Source organism: Aphidius gifuensis, linkage group LG6, assembly GCF_014905175.1.
Source record: "Aphidius gifuensis isolate YNYX2018 linkage group LG6, ASM1490517v1, whole genome shotgun sequence".
In the NCBI taxonomy this organism is placed as follows: Eukaryota; Metazoa; Arthropoda; class Insecta; order Hymenoptera; family Braconidae; genus Aphidius; species Aphidius gifuensis.
Window position 1 is genome coordinate 5295679 of NC_057793.1, and position 25863 is coordinate 5321541.

At 28.1% G+C, this 25863-nt stretch overlaps 1 protein-coding gene across 2 annotated transcripts in view; it reads right to left on the reverse strand.

Moving 5' to 3' along the window:
* Positions 1-25863, reverse strand: part of LOC122859003 (roundabout homolog 1-like) — a 181273-nt gene that overhangs the window by 100251 nt on the left and 55159 nt on the right. The gene's annotated exons all lie outside the window — the stretch shown is intronic.

Genomic DNA, 25863 nt, shown 5'->3' on the forward strand with positions numbered 1-25863 from the left:
ACGTCAGGGTATTTTGGAGAGACAGATACGAGTTAAAAAAAAATTGAAAAAAAAAAAATAAACGCAATTACGGAAACTCGATTTAAACATTTGAACTTTCAATTAAATTTTTTATTTATTAGAAATTTTTCTAATGGCGTATAAATATTTTAATATAATATATTTTCTTTTTTACTCGATAAATAATTCAAGAAAATATATATAAATAAATAAATCACAAAATTCATTCACCCTTGTTGCTTTTAAATTTTTTATTTTTTTTTCTACTTATCGTAAAATCTACTTCTAGCCAATGACCGCTTTTATAAATAGTCTTATCTTGTCTTTGACATCGAAATTAGTTCGTTGGTTATTCTAGTCTAATGCATTCGAGTGTGACTCACACGAGGATTGATTTGTACAGTATAAAGCCTCACTGAGAAGCTTTGGCTTATGATAATAGTTCTCCCTTTTTCATTTTTTTTTTATCGATAGAAAAGAGTAAATTTATCAATGTTAAACCTCAATTACTTGATATACTGGTATTTAAAAAAATTCAAAAGAAAATAAAAAAAAAAGATCATTAATCATTTTTCGTTTAATATTAATTTTAACATTAGTGAAAAAAAAAAAATATAAATAAAACTCGACAAGGTCACAATCAAAAGAACATGTACTTACGTTTATTGAATCACCATAAAATTATAATTTTATTAAAATAAATATTAATCAAGTAAATTGCCAGAGCAAAACGAAAGACGCCCTTCTTTTTTTTATTTTACTGAAACTCTATATATACGTGCTTGTAGATGCAACGAATCGCGAAAAACTCGATACGACGTGTCGGACGTTCATAAAAATTCATGGCTGACCCTCGAAACATAAATTATTTATATTCTGCCAGCTCAACGATTATACAGTCAGAACTTGGCAATCGACTCGATTATTTTACGATTATATTTTTCAACCCAATTTGTTACTACCTCCTTTCAATCAATCCGTTATTTTACATCAGACTATATCTTTATAAGAAAAAATATTTAACGAATCTATTTCACAAGTGAGTCCAGTTGCTGTCATGTTAAATTGATCGTTTTATTTATATTACCATATTGATTGAAAAAATATACATGCGTCGGGAGAATTTTTAATTTTCTTTCATAATGAAGTATGGCCTCAACAATATTAAAACAACATAAAATCAATATCATCATTACACAATGTTATCCAATGTTATCCACGTTGTATATCCAAAGTATTAATTACCTGTAAAATTATTTTTTTTAATTTAATAATTTTCATTGCTTACACACAATTTTCCAAATTAAATCTTGGATATTCCACAGTCATTTTTTATAAATTAATAATTAATAAACATACTACATCACAGCGCGTATGAGCGCATATTTATATGTATAAATTTAATTATACCTCTGCGTACATAATAATTATTATCTGAATACGCGAACATATATATTTTTGAATAATTAATATACAAATATATTTTTGTAAATTAAACTGAATATAATATTAATTTAAATGTTTAATAATATATAAAATAGTGAAAATAAAAATTACAAATGTGGAAAAATAATGTTTATAATATTCTATCTCTTGAAATTTTACATAGCGATAACAAATGCGATGTTTTCTCGATGGATGCAAATTTCGTACAGCTAGTTATTGCATACTATTTAGATAACTGAATTACAAATGAATTATTGGCCTCCGGCATGTGCAATTTGTGCATAGTAAATGAATATATGAACGTAATATAATATAATTATGAGTAAACTTTGTATGAGGATATGTATATTAGAAAAAAAAAAAAAAGTTTTACCGGTTGAAATTTTATGGAAAAAAAAAAAAATAAATAAATAGAAAAGGAATGCTAAATAGTATTTTATTTATTATCAATCATTTTACTTTAATCAAATTACAATGTAATTTAAATCAATGACATGAATTATATTTCTCACGTGTTGATTATAAATATTCGTTTAACCAATTGAATTTATTTTCATGTAAACAATTTAAAAAGTTATTGTAACTTGAAAAATATCAAAATTATTATTTTGTTTTATTTATTGACACGTCGAACGATGTGTAAAAGTGGCTCGATGATACCAACGCAATGAAAATCGATGATATTGTGCCGTGGGCCAAAAAAAAAAAAAATAAAAAATTTGAGTGATATTTTATGACCTCAATGATAATATCCGGTTGCGCGATCCTGGCACATTGGAATATGATCACCAGCAAGCGGGTATCCAAACTAAATTTTACATCATGACTTGATGCCAGATGTTCCAAAAATTTGTGTGTTTAAAAGTTTCCCTTTTTCCCCCGCCTCTTGTTATCTTGGAACCTCGCCGTTGGCTACACTAAAAACTATTGCCCATCTGTCGATCATACACTAGTTTATGAAAAAAAAAAAATATATATAATATATCTATCAAGAGAAATAAAAAACTCGAGAAACCCGTGGATAATTGAACACTGCATCCCCAACTACCCCCCCTAGTCGAAAGGTTGTAGTTGGTTTATTTTTTTTTTCTTTATATTTATTTATATTTGGTTTAGTTTTTTTTTTTTATGATAACTATATGAAAAAAGTTTTGGCTCTCTGTGATATCTGTAACGACATACTAGGAAGTTCATAAAAAATAAATAGCTAAAGTCGTTAAAAGTGCCATCATCCAGTGTGCCAACGATTATAGACCAAGAGCAATTGTTAATTAAATCAACGATCGCTAAACCACTCGCTCGACTATGGCAGAGTTCCATGGTGGCATTGACACTGTCTGGCTCACAAATTTTCGGTGCATTAACCCTTGTGTCTGCTATTAATTGTCTTTTATCCGTATACGTAATCAATTCAGCTATTGCTAATTAAAAATAAAATGTAAAATCATAGAATTTTTTCAGTTAAAAAAAAAATTGACATTTTTATTTAATCAGGTATAATTTATTTAGGTATTTACTGTGTGTCTATCTATATACACGAGCCATAAAGCAAAAATATTACTTTGATGAAATTTTTTTAAAACAAAAAATAAATTCCATTTATATTTAAACCACTTTAAATCTGTCAGCTTAAATATATATTTAACTGTGGTTATAAAAAGAAAAAAAATATATTGATGCAGCAAGTGCAGCTGGCAGGTGATATTGGAATTATTGGGAAAAAGTTATGCAACAAAAATCCAATCAATTTATTTTGATTACGATCAATAACCTCAAGGCTTGTATCAAAAGTTTGGATGAATTTAAGCAATTGTGCTATCAATAAAAATTACAACACTGTAATTTAGGTAGACTTGAAGACTCACAATTCTTCTTCTGTTTTATATTTTTTATTTTAGTCATGATACTTAAAGTCGTTTTTTATTTTTTCAACTTGATTTTGATTCATGCATCGAGCATCATTTAGGTCGCATTATGTAGCGATAAATTTTGGCATGCACGCTGATCGTTATTTCACGGGGCCATAAATATGTCGCAGCGAAGCCAAATGTAGAGAGTCTACTGGGCAGAATTCGCGTAGGTATATCCCGATTGGGGTTTGTAAAAAAAAAAATTTTCCTCTCATTCAATTCTATACATTTTTTTTTTTTTTTTTTTTTGATTTTTTAAAGTCTCCATATAATTTTTAAAAAAATTTTATTATTTGTATATCCAACTACTTGTAGTAGGCGAACGTGATATAAAATTAAATTCAACAGAAGCAATACAGCTAGACATAAAAAAAAATACAAGTCTACTTGCAATTTTAAAAATGAAGCTATGAATTACATACATATCTCTGTCATATTCATTTATTTTTAATCTAAAGGTGTCATGCTTCAGTCACACATCGCAAATATAAATTTTATGTAGAAAGATAAATAAATCCAAGTAATAATTTAAGTCAATTTATCAAGTCATATATACATTCAGAATAAATTTCATCAGTGAATGATATTCAATTCTTATATTTATTGATATATTTATTTTTTATAATAATGATTAGTAATCAAGCAATTTCTGAAACTTGTTTAACATGATAATCAGTTTGAGACTTGCTCTAAATCATCATGAAATACAGAAAGATAAGCAATGTCACTCTGCAGGCGCCACAATATATATTTATAAATTTAATATGTATATTTAGTCAACGATTGGAACTATAAACCATACATATAAATAGTTACAAGACTATATACATACAAATTTGATAGTTAATTTCTCTCATGGCGACGATTATCGTATGTGGCTCGTTACGCACTCAAGCTACTATAACAATGTTACGGCTTTTCGACGGTATAGTTTTGTTGTTTACACCGTTACACGTTAACTAACATTACGACCAAACACTATTGTGGTGTGTTGTGAATTTTCAACCTCTAGATATTCTCATCTATATAGGAATAATTTTGTTATATTATATATATAGATGAAACATTTGAAATTTGCTATTTATATATATATCGTAGAAAACCAGCATTGATTATTATACTGTTTGGTATCGTATAGTATACAATTCCCAACACTTCAATGCAATATAATCATAATTTTACATAATGGCAAAATCGAGAGTACAATATAAATGATATCGAATTTGTGTTTATGGAGTAATAACATAGTACAGTGATTTTGCTGTGTAGAATTACTAATCATAATGCGAGTATTGAGGATTACTATAAATGTATAATACTGTTTTTCATTGATATCGACTAAGAAATTATTAAATAATACTTTTATTGAATATTAATTAAATTTTTTTTTTTTGATAATGTCTTTGAATGAATAAAAAAATAATATTATGTTTGAAATTAATATCATTTATGATAGTATTTTTTTTGTTTATAAAAAATAAATTATATTTGCATTATGAAATTATGAGTAATCAAAAAAATCAGTTGTGGTCAAACGCAGTGACTTGCGGTGTGTGGTATTTCGGTGCAGTGAGACAAATAACAGTTCCCACGTAATGAAAAAAATGCAGTTTAAAAAACAAGCTAAAATCCAAGTGATATGCAAAATACTTGATAATATTGCTCAGGGTTTATAATGCTTGGTGCATTTATTTTTATAATGACAATTTAAGAAAAAAATTATCTGATTGGGAAAACAATTTAGTACCTCTTGGCTTGCTACGTTTGTTGTTGTTTTGTTTTTTGTTTTTTTTTTTATATTTTTGTATAGCCTCAAGTATGAATAAATAATAGCACTTAGATTTGATGATCAAAGATGAGGTTAAGTTGTGAGTTAAGTTTTGAAAATTGTCAGGTTGAATGACAAAATTATGAAAAGGAAGAAATTGAAAAGTTTTGTTAAAACAAGTTGTTTAAAAAGTTTTTGAGTGTCATCACAACTTAACAAACTTAAAGATAGATAAAAGTGAAAGGTATTCGAGTCAATGCGTGGTCTGGATAAAACCTAAAACTTTGACGAATTTTTTTTTGGTGATGGGGTAAGTGGTTGAAGGTAATGGTCATTGCATGACATGTTTTCTCACATTGGATCTATTTTTTCAAGCCTTTTTTTTGACATCGGAAAGGCAAGAGGCCTAAAAACGATAGAATAAAAAGAACAAAAAAAAATAATAAAAAAAAAAAAAATATATTAAAGGTAAAAGCAACCCCAAGAGATTTAACTTTCGCTTCTGCTGACAGTAGTAAGTGACGTCCAGACGGAGGCACGACGTTTATTCACTCCCGAAGAGGATATTTGCAGTGCAAGATAGATAGAGAAAAAAAAAAAACGTCCATTAAACTTTACCACAGGTCAAACAAGAGTTTCAATAAAAAATGTACTGTCTGGTAGATATTGAAGTTGAACAAGACATACAAAAAAGCTTTCTATATATTTTTTCATGGGCTTGTTAGAAGAAGAGTAGTACAGCAAAAAGAATTTGTTGGAAAAAGGGCTGCTAAGAAGAAAAAAAAATAAAAAAAAGAGTGTTTCAAGTTCACGGTTGGATCCCTTGGCACTCCTGTTTCGTCCGTATACTTGACTTGTATTTTTGATACGTTCAAGTGGCCCGAGAGACAAGAAATTTTGAATTGTGATGCCTTTGAATGACGAATATGGAGTTCATGCTACGCTCCAGTTTTTGATACATCAAAACTGGTATATTTATTCTCATTGAGATTCTTTCATCATTCTCGAGGGACATTTTTTTTTTTTTTCATTTATATATACTTATTGATTTGAAATAACTGAATTTCAATGAACTTGACTAAAATTTAATCTTCAATATGTTTTCAATGATTTAACAGAATAAATTTTCAACACGTACGTGTATATTGTATAATTATCATTTATAAGATGAAATTGCTGACATTTTAGTTTACCAAATTGTATTATATACGTTTCACATTGAAAAACTTTTTGCCAAAGCAAACTTTTCCAAGTGTATAAAACTGACGACTCGACTAACGGGTCCTGTGGTATTTGCCTCGTTGGTCTGGAAAATCGGAGATGAAAAGTAAAACCACGACTTTATAGAGTTCAGTTTATCTTTATTTATATTATTTTATATCTTTTATATATATTCTTTATCATTATATATTTTGGTGAGAATATATGCTATACATTGTTTTAACATTTTCTCTTATCTCATGGGAATATTCAGTTGACATCTATAAAGTTTTGAATTTTCTCTGAGTTATGAGGTTAAATACTGGACAAGAAGGGAGAGAAAACGCGTTCAGCCAACTAATTGGCAAATACACTTGTTCCCTGACATTGCTGCAATAATTTTTAATCGCTCTACTGGGTAGATTTTTAAATTTTTATTTTTCACTTATTATTTTATCATTATATTTTTAATTTATTTTGATGGAAAATTTTGATTAAATAAGAGCTTACTATAATGTCAAAGAAAATTAAAGAAAAATATTTTTTAACATCTGAACAAAGTCAGGAGTTGAATAGAAAAAAAATATATTTAAAAATATTATTTTAGCTCATTGTTATTTGATGATGATAGCCAAGAGAGTGCCAATAGTTTTGCAACATGTCAGGAAGTAAAAACACTTATAAATAATGAAATTGGTTTGAGAACTCAAATAACAGTGGTAGACAAGTTGGTTGATCCATAGAGTAGAGGAAAAGAAAAAAATAAAATAAAATAAAATAAAAACACCACGTTGTGTGGTCCATCAATGTTTTCTTTTACTTCTTTGACCCCGACAAAAATAGAAAACTATTTGAAATCTGTAAATAGAGAAGGGGAGAATTTGTTGAAAGTAACTGTGGCAAGCGAAGATAGAATTATCTGTCATGAAAGATCTTTAATGTGTATTTTATTTATTTATTATTGGAAGACAAAAAGAAAAAAAATTTATATATATAATTTAATAGAAGTAAACTTGAATTTTCATGTCTATAAAATTGTGTATAATGTCTACATCAAGTAAGCTGCGAACAAGTCCTGTACCACCCACATGCGTATACTTTGCACGTGTTATACACACCAATATAATATTGTATTATATAAATGTCTATTTCAGCTTATGTTGAAGAAGAAGTAGAATATATATTTCTCTTTGACTTTACTTCCATGGAGTCTTTGTCCCGTGTACCTTTGCCGCAAACTGATGCTAATTAATAACGTCGTTTGAAAACCACTAATTACGATACTAAGAAGCAAGACCTACTACTGATCAAGAGGACAAGATTTAACTACAACACAAAGAATTCAAAGTACACGTTTTAATGTAAATTAAAAAATGGACATAATTATATACATTAAAAAAAATATTGTTAATATTTTATATAAAGTATTTTTATTTCTATTGATTTTATAGTTTTTTGTTTTTAAATAATTTACCAACTTGACATAATATATTGTATTTTTCATTGTTCCCAGTTTTACTTGGTTTATTTATTTGAGATTAAAATCAGTTAGCAAATTCAAAGACCATGTCAAATTTGATTCACTTCAATTTGAAAACTTCTAAATATTTATAAAAAACTTTAAAAGCAACAAGTCCACAAGTCAGACTTTGATTCGCTTGCCATCTTGGCATTTACTTCTTGTTTCAGTCATCATTCCAAATAGGGCTACAGGACCAAAAAATACTGGTGAAGAACGTCAATCGATATTCCACCAACCAATTCGACCACCACGCATTCTTTCAACTCACTTGATTGATGGACAGTTTATTTGTTGGTCATATGTTATTTTTTTATTTTTTTAAAAATTTTTAACTTTTAATTTTTCAATTGTATTTATATCATTGTAAATAAAATTTTCATTCAATTCAACTTTAAACTGGGGGAATATAAGGTGTAAAAATTTTATTATAAAAACCTGATATAGACACCCCAAGTGATGATTATAAATGAGAAATAATAATGGTCAGTGTGTGTAGAAAGGATGAATTATTAATTCATGACCGTTGTATTCCTCGGGGCTATTCTTTAACAATGGCCCTTTAATTAGTCAAGATATGTATGATTATAATGTGTAACAATAAGCTCAACTGCTATGCTATTCATGCACCTGGATCAATGATCAACTTGTTAAAAATTCTAATAAAAAATTATATATATATACAGTCAATGTAAAAGTAAATAAATAAATAAATAATGTGTAAAAAACGATAAATAAAAATATTATTTTCAAGTTTATACTTGTTACACTTTCTTTATATTTATAATATTTATATAATTTTTTTTTCCCATGTATAACTGGAATGACAAGTAAAATCAATGTCTATGTATCATTGAATTGAAGAAGTCTTAAAATTCTTGGATAATGCACCGACAAATGTTCAATACGAGTTAAAGATACTTTTGTCGATTTTATAAGTTGATGTATCATCCGGTTGAGTTGGAATAAAGGTTGGCAGACGCATCAGAATCCTATCACAGATAATAAATAATTCATGTTCTTGGTGTCTTTTGCTTCTTTTTGAACAGTCTTTATATATATATATACTTATGTGGTCGTCGTGTGGTCGTTGCTGTTATTGTTATTATTATTTTTGTATTTGGTTGTCTGGTGGTCTCTGTTTCTATGCTCTTTTACTAACTGAGACTATTTTATATGTGTTTGCACGAATTCACAATATACATACACAAAGTAAATGTCTATAAAATATCTACTCAATATAATGTACTCAAAACCCATCCCTTTTTATTTTATATATAGTCTAAAAACATACATCGCGTGTACATCTATCGTTTCCGAGTCTTGCATTTTTCACAAGACTCACCGTCGATCTGTAAATAAAAACGTTTCCACACGCGTGAATTCGTTTCTACAATTTTGTGCTTTTAAATTTAGTCATATATATTCATCAGTGTTTCACAACAGTGATATTTATTTATACAAATAATTTTAAATATAAATATAAAATAATTTCTAAGAAAATACCGTTTTTTTTTTTTTTATAAATTTATTTAAACAAAAATATGAAAAAACGAAAAGATATTATAATATTTCTTGAAAAAATTTGTATTTAAATAATTTTGAAAAAATATTTTAAATATGAATAATATATTTATTTTTTTTTTTCAGTCCCCCAAGGTTGTTTTTCTTTTTGTTGTCATCAACTTGTATTTATTTATTTATCATATGATATATATTTCCGACGATTTGAACAATATTCTCATGAATATTAATGAAATTTTGGAAAGTCCAAAGGGTGAATATTTGGTATAACAAATCCTTTTACGTTTAAATATTAGAGATACTAAATGGGTGTGCTTGTTGTTTTTCTCTTTGTTTATTTTTCGCTACTGATACACCATTCTATTTACTACTCATGTGTATATATATATATATACATCTACCTTTGTTTGCAAGTCTGAGTGATTGAGTTTTCGCCTCCACCAAAAATTCTACCCTAATGGACTGACCAATCGTTCTTCCTTTTGCCCATTCCTAAATTTCAGACAAAACGGTCTTTCTTCTATACATTTTCCCTTCGACAATAGTTCTCATTGATGTATCCGGAATTTTATATAGACATTTGTCAATTGTACATTACAAATAAATTCAACGATATATTCATTTAAATTTCAAACTAAATATGAATAATAATTATGTTAACTATTTTTTTGAATAAAAATTTATCTTTTAGTTTTACAGATGAGTAAGTGATATTATTTTTTAATTTTATAGACCAGAAGCATTTTAGATTTTTTTAAATGAATATAAAGTGTCAGAAAAATGAAGAAATATTATTAATTATGAGCATAAAAAAAGTGTCTTATCAGTTTGTAATTGAAAATAAGGAAGTAACAAAGCGCCACTTTGAATCAAAGTTTGATTATTAATGGTTCGTTATCTGACTTATCTTCTACGGATATATATTCGTTGAGTTTAAAAAAAATTTTTATAGAATATAATTCTAAATGCTACTGTACGATAAGGGTCAAATGACTTTTTTTTTTTTTTTCTCTTTTGTCTCAACTAAATTATTTTAAAATATATTTATCTACAAGTAGGTGTCTTATCTACAAAACTACATTGATTATAATATATAAATAAACGGACACACTAAATTAACTGATTAACTCGATTGAATTTTTGACTATGTGTGAACGTAAATGTATATAAAATTTGTTTGGGATTCACTATAGTTGAAAAATCAAATGATTTGAGTCTTTCAATGAGAGTGATTTATTCGACACGCACGTGCACCAAGGATACTGGGTTGAATGTCGTTATCGAGTCATTTTCATTGTGGCGAAGCCATGTGTTAATGCAGAGATAAACCGTGACCAACTGACTACATATAAAAACTATTCATTGACAGAAAATATATATTTTATTTGAACCCTCTATTCATTGCATTTTTTTTTTTTTAAATTTGCAACATAATAATTTGTGCAGCTGATTTCCCTTTTTTATTTTTTTTTATTTAATCTATAATTTGATCTAAAAAAAGAATTGATTTACTTGATTTTATATTTTATATTTTTATGATAAAAAATAAAAAATTCAACATGGTATAAATTTTAACTTTAGTATAGTAAATGGGGAGATATTTTCTTCAAGAAAAGCTAAACTGATATCTAACATACGTATGTTGATATCCATGAGGGTTATACGACAGATCTCGGTGAAACGATATATATACGTGCCATAAAGTTTATGACCAATGTCGTTTGGATTCTTGCTGAGGTTACAAACTCAAACACAACGCAAGTACAGTCAATTTATGTTGAAGCTACTTCTATCGAAAATCAAATTTTCAATCTTCATAGCCAAGGATTTTACAACAAAAACTAACTAAAACTTTATTGTTTAAAATTTCATTAAATTTTCATTTGTTCAAGGTATATATCAAAGTATCCCATTTTTATTTTAAAAGTATATATTTTTTTTTCTTATTTTATTTTTATTTTTTTGTTCATTATTGAATTCTTGAAAATATAAAATTGTTAATATAGTAAGTGAGAATATATAAATGACAGGGGCTATCGTTGTGATACTGAATTTTTAAAAGATATCAAAATTGATAAAGTAAATTTAAAAGCCTGATGTTGCCCAATGCAATTGGAGTTTGATGGTAAAACATAAAGATAACAGTTGAATCAGCAAAAAAAAAATTAAAAAAAAACAACTACCTTCAATGTGTGTGTGTTATTTTATTTTTCATCCATTTAGAGATAAAAATTGGGGCCCTCTCTTTTGAAGCTGCACTGGCTATATAATATCGAATTAGGTAAGGATATAAAAAAATATCTTGGCTTTGAATCAATTGCTCAACTTTGCAATATCAGACTTTAAATAGATAGGAATATTCTAAATGGCTTTGGAAGTTTTAAGGTTTTCAATAGATAAGGGTTGAAGATAACAGTTAAAACTGGGCCCCAAATCCCTCGCTTCAATGCAAATACTTTTATGTCACGATGGTACGTTGTAAAAAAAGAAAAAAAAAAACTACTTATCATTATTGGATTAATTTTTAAAATTTAGTTATTCAATATGGCATGAAATAAAAAAAATATATGTATATGAAATAAAATAACATTAATAGAATCATAAAATTTACATTTTTTTTTCGTTATTATTCTCGATTGAAAAATTTACATTTTTATTATTGAAAATATAAAAAGAAAAAGTAATTTCTAACCAATATCATCGATTGACGAGAAAGTGTGCTAAGATCAGCCAGGATTTTTACGAGTATTTTTATATTTATCGATCGACGTGCACAGGATGTAGCAACTCACACTCTCACATATGCAACTCCATTGCTTTCAATGAACGGAAGGAAAATATCTTTTATGATTCTGGCGCCTTCACTACTTTTTTTCAAATTTATATGCACGTATTCTTTACACAAAAAAAGAAAAAATTTGCATTCTTGGTAACTCTTCTTTTACAGCCCATGCAACACAGTCTGTTGAACGTCCCGGTATGATTTTTTGTAAAAATAAAAAAACATCAGCAATCATTTTTACCTAGTGAATTCAACTGTGTTCATTTTAACAGGGACCCAACGACTTCATAGCATTTACGTGGCGTTTTATCGAACCTCTTTTTCAACTCTAACATCGACCCTTTTTAAAAAGTTTTATACCACAAGTAAAACGACCCGAAATGTTGTATAATAAAATATTAAATATAAAAAAAAATATATATACAACTCAGTTTTATCAACAAATCAAGATTAAGCAGTGAGAGTTTGCTCACAAGGGAAATAGAGTATTTAGTCGCAAGTCAGCTCGTGCACCAGACTCGCGCATGATAAAGATTATTTACTAAAGATAAAAGACTCGCCTATATACATGACTATTGTTTGACTGTTTAGTACAAAACGACATTTGTATGTTTGTCCATGGGATTTCTCGTGGTTACATGTGCAATCAATTTTGGTTTTTATTTGTTTTTTTTTTTTTATCTCTAACTCAAAATAAACTACAGCGCCACCTGTTACAAAATAAAATTAAAAAAAAAAAATGCGCACGCATTGTAACAGACAGACATTTTGCAAATTGATTGAAATATTTTTCATATGAATACAACTGTTTTAAAATGTAACTAATAAAATGCGATTAAATTGAGATTATTAATTGATTATATAAAAATATAATTGCATTGTTACATTAATTTTATAATGTAAAATAAAGCTGTGAGTGAATGAAATAGCTTTTTTTATTTTTGAGGATTAAACTCTTTACAGTTGAGTTAGTTTAGTTTATGCGTCTGCAGGATGATGATAATTTTCATTTTGGTTTTAGGGTATGAGTATATGAAGCACAATTTAAATGGCCCGCATCGGAAATGAAATAGGAAATGAAACAACATGGAGCGTGTGTTTTAGATACACACTATGAAGCAGCTGAAATATTCTGGAGCGAGGTAACGTTATTCAACATCTCTATTTGATAATATACGTGTGTATATCTTATGTACGTGGAGTTTGTATGTGTGCAAAGATAGTCTGATAGTAGGATCGCACAGGTGCATATCCTGATGTACGTGCTACAACAGTAAGTACCTCAGGGGCCAAGTATACCTTACTAATATCGATCCAACAATTGGTACCTCAGCAACCAGGGTTTTCAAGAGGATCGTTGGGAAAATTGGAAGCCATAACCCCAAACGATTTAGTTGTAGGTTGCCCTGTACTTATATCCATCTGGGGATTAGATGAATCTTCTTCCTCGAAATTTATCGAAAATACTTTTAATTATATGGATGAATATGGATAAAAAATAGTTCTTGCTACTGAATCGATAAAATAAACGCATGAACTGTGATTTCCAATATGGTCGAACGAGGGGCTAAAAAAAATAACGGATACGGAAACGATATTTTTAGTTTAATATTCTACAGAGGCAATGGAAAAATATACGAGAGGCCGTTGAAAGTGAGAGGAATCGATTTTTGCAGTGGTTCTACGTTTGTATGACAACATTGAGGGTAGACTTTTGCGTGAGTTTTATCATTATTCGAAACCCTATATTCAGTGGTTGAGAGCCCTCAGACATAAACTTGTCCAAGTTGGTAAAATTTTTACGATAAAAAAAATATGTTTTACCGACTGGTTGGGTTCATTAGTTTATGTATTAAATGAAATGTTGACTTGGGTATGTTTACTCACGGTAAAATTGACATTGACCCGTTATAATAATATATAATAATTTCAAAATAAATATTTTTCATCTAGCAATTATCATAGGATTTTTATAAAGATCATATTTCGAAAATAAAAAATTTTTTTTTCAATAAATAAATATTGAAAACATAAGGGTTATTTGTTTAAAAAAATAAGAAATTATTGATTGGTTTTTTTTTTATATACATATATAGGAGAAACGTCTGTCAATTATTTATATTGGCAAGTGCCTTTAGCTGGTTGGACTTGAGCATCTATTGAAGTGCAGAGATGACGGAGGGCGGAAGCAAGTTAATAGCCGACATATTATTCGAAATGGATTTGACATGTGATTGGATGGTGAAATTCACGAAACACTTCTATAATCTTTTCTATATGAATACAAAAATATATATATAAATCTCTTTTCGTCAATTATTTAGACTCAATTCATTCGAATCTTCAACGTTACCATTCTGCTCGACATATTCACTTTGTGTCTATTTTAATAAAAAAAATCACTTTACAAAATGGACTTTGATAATGAATTGAAGAGTGATTGTTATCGGGATTTTATTATTTCAGAATAAAATATACACTTCAGTTAAATTATAAAATAAGATACTCAAATTGATAAAAATCAGACGGAGATTGGAAAATTGATTTTTCATCAAATAAGATTAATAATAATAACCAATGTGCAGTGCAGCTTACATTTATAAAAATCCACTTTGTATCATGACAAACAACGGAAACAAATGAATTTTTTAATTAAAGGTATAATACAATAAACTGTTTTTTTTTTTTTTTTTTCAAAGTTAATAATAATTTTGAAATGTAATTTAATAAAATGATAGAGTATATTAAAAACAATGACAAATATGGAACACCACAGATTGTCGATGGCTTATTGTTTCAGGAATAAATTAAAAGTTAATTAATTAATGAATGCCTCAGTCTAGGCCAGGTCGACCAGTGGGTGAGGCAAATGCAACTAATGAAAAATGATTACCTCATCCGACAAATACGTGGTCACGTTACTGGAAAAAATGATACGTTCACATATATATTTCTATTGTTGTTTTTCCTCTTTCCTCTTGCTATTTATTTCTTTTATTTTTTTATTTTTTAATGAAAAAAAAAAAAAAAAAGACCTTATTTTACGCAATATTTTTTCCCCATTAATATTAAGTCAGACAGATATATGTACCCATAGGCAGAAATTTGGATATTTATTTTTTTCTGTCGGACATATTTTTTTTATTTATTTTTTCTATTTTTCTATATATATATTTATATTTTTTCCTCCTTTCCCAATTTTTTTTCTTTTTTTTTTTTGCAATGTTCCAACTCTCGTAAGTGCACTTAAAAAATGGAAAAACACTCGAGAACCGACTCTCTGTGTCGCAGCTGTGCGCCCGTGAATTTTTCCCGACGATGGTAGTAGTAGTGGCGCGCGTTTCGTTCATATATATAGGCAGAAAAAAAAGACGATGTTACAGGGTAGAAAAAAGGGTGGTGGAGGGTAAATTTTTTGTTCTCTCGACAGGCAAATCCTACCATTTTTTTTGTTGCTATAATTTTTTTCATACCTCCAGGGTCATTTTATTTTCACTTTCTATATTTTATTTTCGTCGAGTATCTCTACTGCTACTACATCTACACATACAGCTTTAGACATAAAGAGAAAAGAAAAAAAAAAGCTCCAAATAGTGGCAGAAGAGGTTGGAGAAAATGGGTTGGTCAGAGGACTTTAAGCCGGTGCGAAAAACTGAGCAAAACGTAGACATGTTGTTAAGCCGCGTAATTTTTTTTCATTCGATTTTTTTTTCTTTAAAAAGAAAGAGAATTCTTTTTTTTTTTTTATTACTTCTATTTATTTATTTTTTCATTTTACTTTACAGAGGATTCAAAGGACGTAATCTCGGGTGATTAGGTGTTTCGACGAGAGAGTCCAATGGGAAAGCCTGACTTTTCAACGATTGACCAATAGTCATAACTCCAGCAGCCATGGCGAGTAGAAAATATCGATCAGTTAAACTGTATATTGCTGTACAGAACAGTTACCCACACACACATACACAGACATAATCATCTGCCGGAAGGGTTGGCACCCTTTAGGGTACTTTGTACCGTCAATTTGCTCAAGGTTTTATCGTGTAGAGATAAACAGGAAGCAAAAAAAAAAAAATATCAAAATAAATAACTTGGAAAATAAATTGAAAAATAGAGATCTCTAAATTGAATATTTTTAGAAAAATATATATAAATTTTTTTGATATATCATCTATGAATTTAGCACAAGTTTCTAGTGGTAAATATGTATATTTTTTTTTATTTGATAACAGGAAGATGTTATCTCGTGACTTTATATATATATTATTGAAAAAGGTAATGGAAAATTATGTATTGAGTTTATGACAGGTCAGGAAAAAGTATGTGTGCATATCATGGACTTCGGTTCATCGGGTATAAATGAAAAATTACTTGAGTAATCTGTATCACAAAATGTACATTGAAAATTTATATGAGTATGTATAGAAATATATATATTTATCCATGGGTGTTTGCGCTTTACAAAACCATACAGAGTTGCAGTGAAGCCAACTTTATGATTCCGGGAAACTACGACTCAGTCAAATGGAAAACATTGGGCACTTCGATTGTCGATAGTGCACATACTAAAAAACAGATATGAAATATTTCAACATATAACACCGGATATCTTTCTTCACTTCATGGTCTGGATTAATAGCTACTACTCAAATTCTGAAAAAAAAAAACATATTTCATATATCGCACGTTAGTTTTCCGACAGAATGTTTTTTTTTTTTGTCAATTCCATTCGTCAATTTATTCGTCTTATGGTGTAGCAAATATTATTGTGTATTGGTTTTTTTTATTTTAATTTGAATCACAACGGCCAGCATCGATTCAGCAAATATAAAATTGATTTCACTAAACGATTTCCTGTGACGTATTTATGCAAAATTTACCAGCGACAAATTGTGCATTTGATCTATAAAATTTTAGATATTTCCACACTTTTTGTTGATCCCTCGATTCTCACCTGTCCCTCGTGTATTAAAATACTATTTCAGAATGCTTGTCTCCATCGGACGAGATAAACCAGACGCTTTTTATCGTTCGTTTTACATTTATACATATATAGATTGCTTCGACAACAGCGAAATGGCCGAGTACAGTCAACAAGATTATTCTTTTTTTATTTTTTTCGTTGCCAACGTGGTGACAACGGTGATCAAAAGAGACAACACAATTTCCAGTCAGCAACACTAGACAAAATGGAAAAAAAAAAAATTGACGCTATTGTGTGCTGTTGTCGCAGCATTTTGTCGAATCTATTGCACACCAATGAACACACGAAGGGTTTAGCCATCATCAGGATTATACTCAGAAATACTATATCCATTTGCTGACTCAACTCGACTCATTTCGTGTTTCGTTTGTAGTTTTCAATGAAAAAAAAAACAAAAGAAAACAAGGGAGGTTTTATCCTTTATTTTTCCTGCAATGATAAATTTGCATTGCATCTTGAAGTTATATATATTTGAATGCAAAAAAAAAAAAAAAAACAACAAGCTTTTGTATATTGTCAAACGTAAAAAAAAAAAAAAAAAAAACAAATGCATCTTTAAAAGCAATTATACAAGATTTTTCTTGAACCCACGATTATTAGTATTCCACTTTGGTTATGTACCGCAAGGGATGCACAGCGTTTTGCAAACCAAGATGCTAATACTTTTTTTCTGCGGAGATTGCGTGCTCATTAAATACAGAAAATTACCGTTACAAGGATTATACGAGAAGTGAACTAAAAGCATTGTGGTCGTGGAAAACAAGAAATGAAACAAATAACAAAAAAGAAAAAAAAAATGAATAAATATAAAATAAGAATACACCCTTTTATCTTTTATGATAATCGTTTTTATACAAGTTTAATTTTTATTATTCAAATATTGAAAGAAAAATATTTTAAATAAAAAAATAAAAAATAAATAAACGCACCCATTGATTTTCATGGTATCTTTGTGGCCAATAAAATTCAGTGTACAATTTTCTTTTCAATCTTTTCTCTCACTATAAACACATTTTCATTTTTTTTACTTCGTTTATATATTCATGCTCAATCTCCACCGATTTCACAGAATCTCTTCTTCTCTTCTTCATATTTTTTACATTTGCCTAGCTTTTCGTATATGTATGTATATATTTATTATTACTATTATTTTATCTTTCACAATTCCCTTTTGTTTTCACTCTTGGCGCCGAGTGAACATTAAACAATAGACATTGTGGCTAAATTAAAATCGCCTCTGGAGTTTTTTTTTTCTTTCCAATATACATATACATATTTCACTGGAAGTTTTGCCAATAGTTGGGTACTGTTTTTTTATATCAGAGAAAAGCTAAAAACTCACCATGTGGATCACGGTGCAAGAAAATGAGGACATTGCCATGGGCATTTCGTTTCATTTGAATGCGTTGTGATTGTTGAATACATACATCCAATGGAATTCTTTGTGCAATCTTATTCGTTTTTATTTCAACTGAATGCTAGCATCCACCAGTTTTTTTAGTCAATTGATCTTTTTTTTTTTTTTTTAAATAAAAACAATTATATATTGCGGTTTGTTTTTTTTTTTTTTTGCCAATTGTTTAAAGTTATTATTATTTTTTTTATTCTATTATTTTGAATTTGAATCAAATTTATTCATTTATTTTTTTTTATTATTATTTTGTTTATAAATAGACATATTGATATTGATCACATAAAATTTGTGAGACATTTGATGGACACGGTCAAATGCAGGTTCGATTTATTCAAACGTTATTAGTTTCTTTTACAGGCGTGATTGATTGACAGGATCCTGTCGTCTGGTGTTAATACCGCACCTATCTAGCATATACATGTATATATACGTTTGACTCCCTTTGTATTGTAATTTTCCTGAATTTTCGATCGATAAAATGACGCGTTATGAAGAACAATTTGACACCGGAAAATCATTCAAGGTCTGATGCATGAACAAAATTTTATGAAGCATATATATATTATATCTATCATCAAATCATCACCATGAATTTTAAAATATTATAATGAAAATATAATTTATATGATTATTTTTTAATAATATTTTACGTAATATACTCGTTATTATTATTAAATAAATTTATTATTTTAATTTTCAAGTAGCAAAAAACATTATAATCATCTCATTTAAATGGCTTATAAAAAAACCGAACAATACAGTAAAATTTTCAAAAGACTATATTCAACTCTTTGAAAGAGCAAAGAGTAAACTATATATAACATTCTAAGTACTTGATATTCATATTTATTTTCTATTATAACTATTCAAAAAATCCATCTATAACGACCTCATTTGCCTCTTCAGCGAGTTAAAGAAAAAAAAAAAAATGAAGATGAATAAGAAACCGTACAAAAAAAAAAAAAAATGAACAAACACATAGCGGTAATCACGTCAGTCTCAAATTCTGTCTACTTTACAAATGATGTCAAGACTAGAATATCATAAAAATAGCCACAATGATTGTGCTAAAAAAAAAAACCTCATATGTATACAAACAATTTACGTATATATTATGAATTTATTTAATTTTATTATTAGCGTTATTTACTTGTGACTGAGTTTCAAATAAATGAATAGACCTATTGAATTTCATTATTGTCCTTTAAAATCATATTGCACAATACATGTTTACATGGCATATTTTCCACTCGATTTTTCAATCATGCATTGAGTGTAAATAGTGGATTTAGGTGAAATATGTTTAAAGTGATAAGGGAGGAAATAAAAAATAATAAAATAAAAATCCAAGTCATTTTGTCTACTGATGCTAAATTTCCCATACATCTTTTTGACTTTTCAACAATTTCAAAATTGGTTTTTCGTACTCATCAATATAAGGGTCCAAAATTTTCCCCTAAATATAGTTGCTCTTTTTTTTTTTTTTTTTTTTTTTTCTGGTACATCCCTCTATAAATATAGAAATAGTTTTTTTTTTTTTCTTTTTCTTTTTCATTCTTTAATATTATTTGAAATTCAATGTATAATTTTATTTTGATAAATTTATTTTCCAAGTTATTATTAAATGTTAGTTTGAACTAAAGTTTTATTTTATTTTTCATGAATGATGGGAAAGTATTGATCGCCTTGTTTGTCAGGGTGAGAGTCAGAGCCCTATCATTCTCATTCGCTCTAATTTGCCCACCCTTGGTTAAGGTATGTATAGTGTTGGGATCATGAGTAGTATGAGATAGTTTGGTATAGAAACGAAGCATGGAAAGTGGAAGCGAATATGAGTAAAAAAAGGGAAAGTGGATAAATGAAAAAGGCACAGGTGCCCTACGACCATCAGAGCTCTTCATAGCCCTATATATTCTCATATCATTCCAGTCGACTTTGCTTGGAGTTGCGTTAAAAGTGAGGGTAGTTTGTTGCTGCTTTTATCATCATCATCATTCTTTCACCTTTCGTTTTATAATATATTTTTTATAATTATTATTTTCATCATTTGTTTTATCCTCATTTTACCGTGTACCACTTTGTTAAATTCGATTTATGGTTTTTTTATAAACCATGAGTCAAGCTCACTAATAATATTATTTGAATTATCTGTGATCCGGTTTATCAACTTACATGTCAAGCCCCTCAAAATCAATACTTGAAAAAAAAAGTCATTATTGATGTTGTTAAGAAATTGACGAAACACGGAAATTGAAATTTAAATTGAGTAATTTAAATTTGACTTATACTTTTGATATTGAGAATATTATGATTTATTGATAATATATTTACGAGCAGAAATATCAGTCAATTATTCAGACAATTATTTTTTATTTCAAACTTTTATTAATGCATATATAAATTTTCTTATATATTATAATCATTCTCTTTTATATACAGATGAAAAATGAGAAAATCGGAATAAAAAAAAAAAAAAAAGACGTCAAAGGTTAACTCGATAAACAAGGCAATAGGCCAAAGTGTTTGATTTTATTTTATTATATATGGTTGAAAACAAACTCAATGTAATTGCATTTTCACCATAAAGTGAGAGAGAAAAATTAAAATTACAAAAGTCAGAAATGAAAAAAAATTGTAAAGAAATTAAATAATTAAAAGTTGACGCCAGACTGGTGCCTAAGGGGCACTAAAACGAAATAGTTTCAGGGAAAATTAGGTGCGTTAAAAAGTAACTTGTTAAACGATACTGGGGGTTGAGAAAAAAAAAAATATAAATAAATAAATAAAGAAACTATAAAAAAGAAAATGAAATGTTAAATTTCATGGTTAAGAAAATTTTTTTAAGAATGAAAAAAATTAAATTTGCTGACAGAGTATATTAAAGTTGTAAAGTAACATTTAAACTTTATACATAGTTATGTTGAGGTTATTTTATATTATTTTCTTTTGTTCTTTTATCGAGCTATTCATGCCGAGGGAGGTGAAAATGAATATTCAGTGCACAAGGGCAACCCTAAAAAAGACTTGGCATGCACAATTATCCGCACGAAGTGCAAGATCAACCATTTCGACCACTATCTTTGCCACAAAAGTTCGTAAATTATTTTTGGAATAAAAATTAAAAATAAAAAGAAAAAAAATGGCAAAAAACCTTATATATTTCATTCGCTTTTTATAGCTTTTTTTTACAATTGATGCTAAAGCTCAGTAAAAGTAACGAATAAAAAATAAACTTTTGAAGCAAACTTTACGAGACTTTTGATTCTCGATTGAGAAACTCGAGAGTAAAAATACAAAAAAAAAAAGAAATAATTACCTTGCACTTGGCGTGCAGCCCTTGACTTTCTATTTCTCTCTCGCTTTTTAGATTATGTATAAACTGCTTGACAGCAGCCGTAAAAAAAGCTCTCCCAGTATTTGAGAAAGTCATGGAATATCAACTAATATATATTTCTCCATAGAAAGTTACGTAATTATTAAATTCATTGGCATGTACGTTGGTCATGTTAATGATCAAACAACTGACCAACACAATTATTTATGTCACTTTGAGGTTTGATTCAATTTATAGTTTCAACTTAGCTGTGTTTGTAATACGTTAATTAATGGTTAATTTAACTGGCATCATGTTCATTAACCCAGCAATAATAATCATTTGTTTCCATAAATATAAAAAACAATGATAATTAAAAAGGTTATATTTTTTTTTTATTCTAGTAATATCATGGGTAAATGTCAACGGCAAATATTAAATATCGTAAAAAAGTATTAAAGTATTATGTACTTTTTTTATATAAAGAAATATATATTGTTCATTGCCAAATTTCCGGTATAATGACAAACAACCAGTCGTAATTTTGTTGTTACCAAGACAAGATTAAGGTTATGATGATGAGAATACAGCTAAACCAACAATGAGACATGTAATGCCTCAAGCAGGTATATATACGTAAACAAAATAAAAAAACATAATGTTGAACCTTGCTATATTATACACAACAATCATTACAACTATAAATTCTTGAAAGTCAAATACAAATTTTACTCGACGTATGCTTTATTGAACAAAATATTTAATAACTTGATTGTGATGATTATATAATGACTGGTAAATTTATATTATTTTCAAGTTCATATATATCCATGGGGAAAAATAATAATTCACTTGAATTTCCAAAGATCACATATATATTTATAAATAAAAAAAAAACAAACTTTGTTTTAATAATTTAAAAAGATTTTGCAAGATTATTTTAAAGTAAGTGGATAATTTAAAATGATCTTAAAATACGGAAATAAATAAGGAAAAATAAAAAAAAAGATATTCCATAATTGCTTGGTAGGAATCAGATATTATTTACATGCCCTAGAATTAACTCATTGATTTAATGATAGAACTGCTCTATGCCTATATACAAATATATCATCAGTGGTATTTTTTACTGAGGTCATTATCCTTTTTACGACCAACTTAAAAAACAAAAAATAAAAAAACAATAATAACTATGTGAAAAAAGAAAAAAAAATGAAAAAATATTGAACGTAAGTCATGCAGAAGTAGACAAGAGTAGCTATCCCATTGTCTGGGGCACCAACCACTATACAATATGTACGTGTTAATAGCTTTATAGAGGGTAGAAAATTGCTCCATCGCAATAAGGAACAAAGTATAGACATACATAGACATATATATATCCAAAATTCCACACGAATTCTGGGTAATCCCAGAATATAAACAACACAAGGGAGGTAGTGTAACTATGGACTTAATTACGTTTTGGAAAATTAACTGTACTACCTTGTGTCCTGGGGCATCTTTTGACCAGACGTTTCAATCCATACAGTATGATCAAGAATATATAGAGGGTGGTGGTGGTGGTGGTGTTGACGATAGAACTAATAAACTCATACACACACACACATGACCATTAGTAAACATGTGATTTCTATTTTGGTAACAGTTAGATGAAAAAATATTAATGGCATAAATCGATAAAAGTGATGGCTGTATATGGGCAAACTGTTTAATGACATGGAAGAAAATTGTTTGTATCATTTAAATTGAACAACTTGTGAGTATTCACACAATTTACTATATAATATTCAATAATTGAATTATTGACGAGTGACATTCATTCATGCAAAACAACATCTTTGATTTATACGATTACTATTTATGATTTTAATCAATTTTATTGTTAAAATATAATTTGAAATAATAATTTATATATATATTTTTTATTTATCAAGTAAATATGTGTGTGCAGTATAAACTACCGACAGTTTGATAGTAACAAATGCTTCCGCAGCAAATGTCGAATTGATAAAAGTTTTTGTTATATCAGAAAAAAAAAAAACATGCCAAGTATAAAAAAATTCAGTAGCGGAAATCAGTTGGTTGGATTCAGTCCATACGACAAAACATCATAGGTATTTGGCCGACTGTATATGTCGACGAGCCTAGTACCAAGTGCCAAAAAAATCTCATACTATTTTAACTCTTGGACATTTTTATCCAAGACATCTCTAGGCTCTTATCATGAATTTGAGGATTTACTGAGGTTCTATGAGGGTCGATGCCAACGTTTTTACATAGTTCGTTGACTCAAGAGAAAGGGGAATGTCGTGGCGGTGACCTCGGATTCTATCTCAAAAGCTTGTCATGATTGCCACCTTTTTTTTTTTTTTTTTTTTTTATTTATAAATATCAAGTTTTATAAAGCTGCATTTTTTTTTTTTAATTTCATTTTACTTAGAGGGTAAAGAATGTCGAACAAAGCATTTATTGTTATTGATGTGACGGTTATTAATACTCTACAACTTCTGACTTGAATATATTTTTTCTATGTTTTCTTGTCATCAACCTACATGCGTATTATCGATCTTTATTTTCTTGTTTCAACCAATGTCCAGATATAGACACAGGGCCTTGACTACTTTATATACTTTCATGTTAATTTATGAACTACGTGGACACTATGTATCATACTATAATACTTTGAGTAGTATCTATATTCTTTTTGTCATACGATCTTTTCACCTATTTTTGTTTTTATTGTTATATTTACAATCATAACTTATTCTGCATTGAACCAGTTATTTTAGTCGCGAATTGACTTCAATACATTAACGATCGAGAATTAAGAAACTACATGTTACATTTTCCATTTTTATGTTATTTTTACTATTTAAAATTTAATTTGAAAATAAATTAATAGTGAAAAAGTGATTTTTGTTGTTTTTTTTACAATAGTAACTGGTAAAAATTGGAATCAAATAAAAATGGAAATTTTGACGATAAAGTCAAAGGCAACAAATTGTAGAACAAACACAATCTATCATGAATGGATTTTTGCGGTTAACGAAAAACAGTGATTTTTCAATTGTGTATTTATATTTGGATAAAAATGCTGATGCTACATATGACCTCAAATACTCTTCAAACCTCATTTTAAATTTTCATTTAAATCCAATTGTTTGTATTTATATTTTTTTTTCTAACCGAGTTTATATTGAACTCGTAAATGTCTATAAGTAAAAACTAAAAAATATAAAATTTATAAAAAATACTTGCAGAGACGAAATTTTTTTTTATTGAGCGACAAAAATCAGCTTGGTAATGGCATTAAGGTGGTGGCAGTTAAATAACATTGAGTTACGATCGCAGACACTTTTACGATTCAGATTTTCATGGTCAGGGCGTTTTGAGTCACCGTTTTCATCTCGTTTTGGCCTTTTTTTTTTGTACTTAAAAAATGTACTCGTCATCTAGTGTTAAAAGTACGGCTAAATTATATTATAGTATGCTGCCCAAAAAAAAAAAAATAAATAAATAAATAAACGAGAGATTTAAAAAGAATTTTTTTCTTTAAAGGCGTTTTACTAACTTTTCCATTGATGTATAAAAAAAAAAAAACTTACTCATATAATATAATATAATAACTACGAAGGGTTAAAGTATCCACAAAATTCTTAAATTTATGATTTTAAATTTTAAAGTTATACGCCCAACGTGTCGTATCACTTTTCTTTTATATATATTTTTCATCGTTATTACATTATAATGAACCCTCAACTGAATCTTTGGAAAATAAAAAAAAAATTCATTTCCTCAAATTTTTTTAGCCAGTATTTAACTTCTTTTTCTTGGAAAAAAAATTAAAATAAATTGAAATAAAAAAATAAAGTTGTGATTATTATAATCCACAGTGTTGAAAAGTGTTTTTGTGCTTTCATGTTTTTGTCGTGATTTGAGCTTTTTACAGAAAGAATAATGGTTTTTAAAGGGCAATTTTCGCAACAATTAGCCTCGCGTTTTT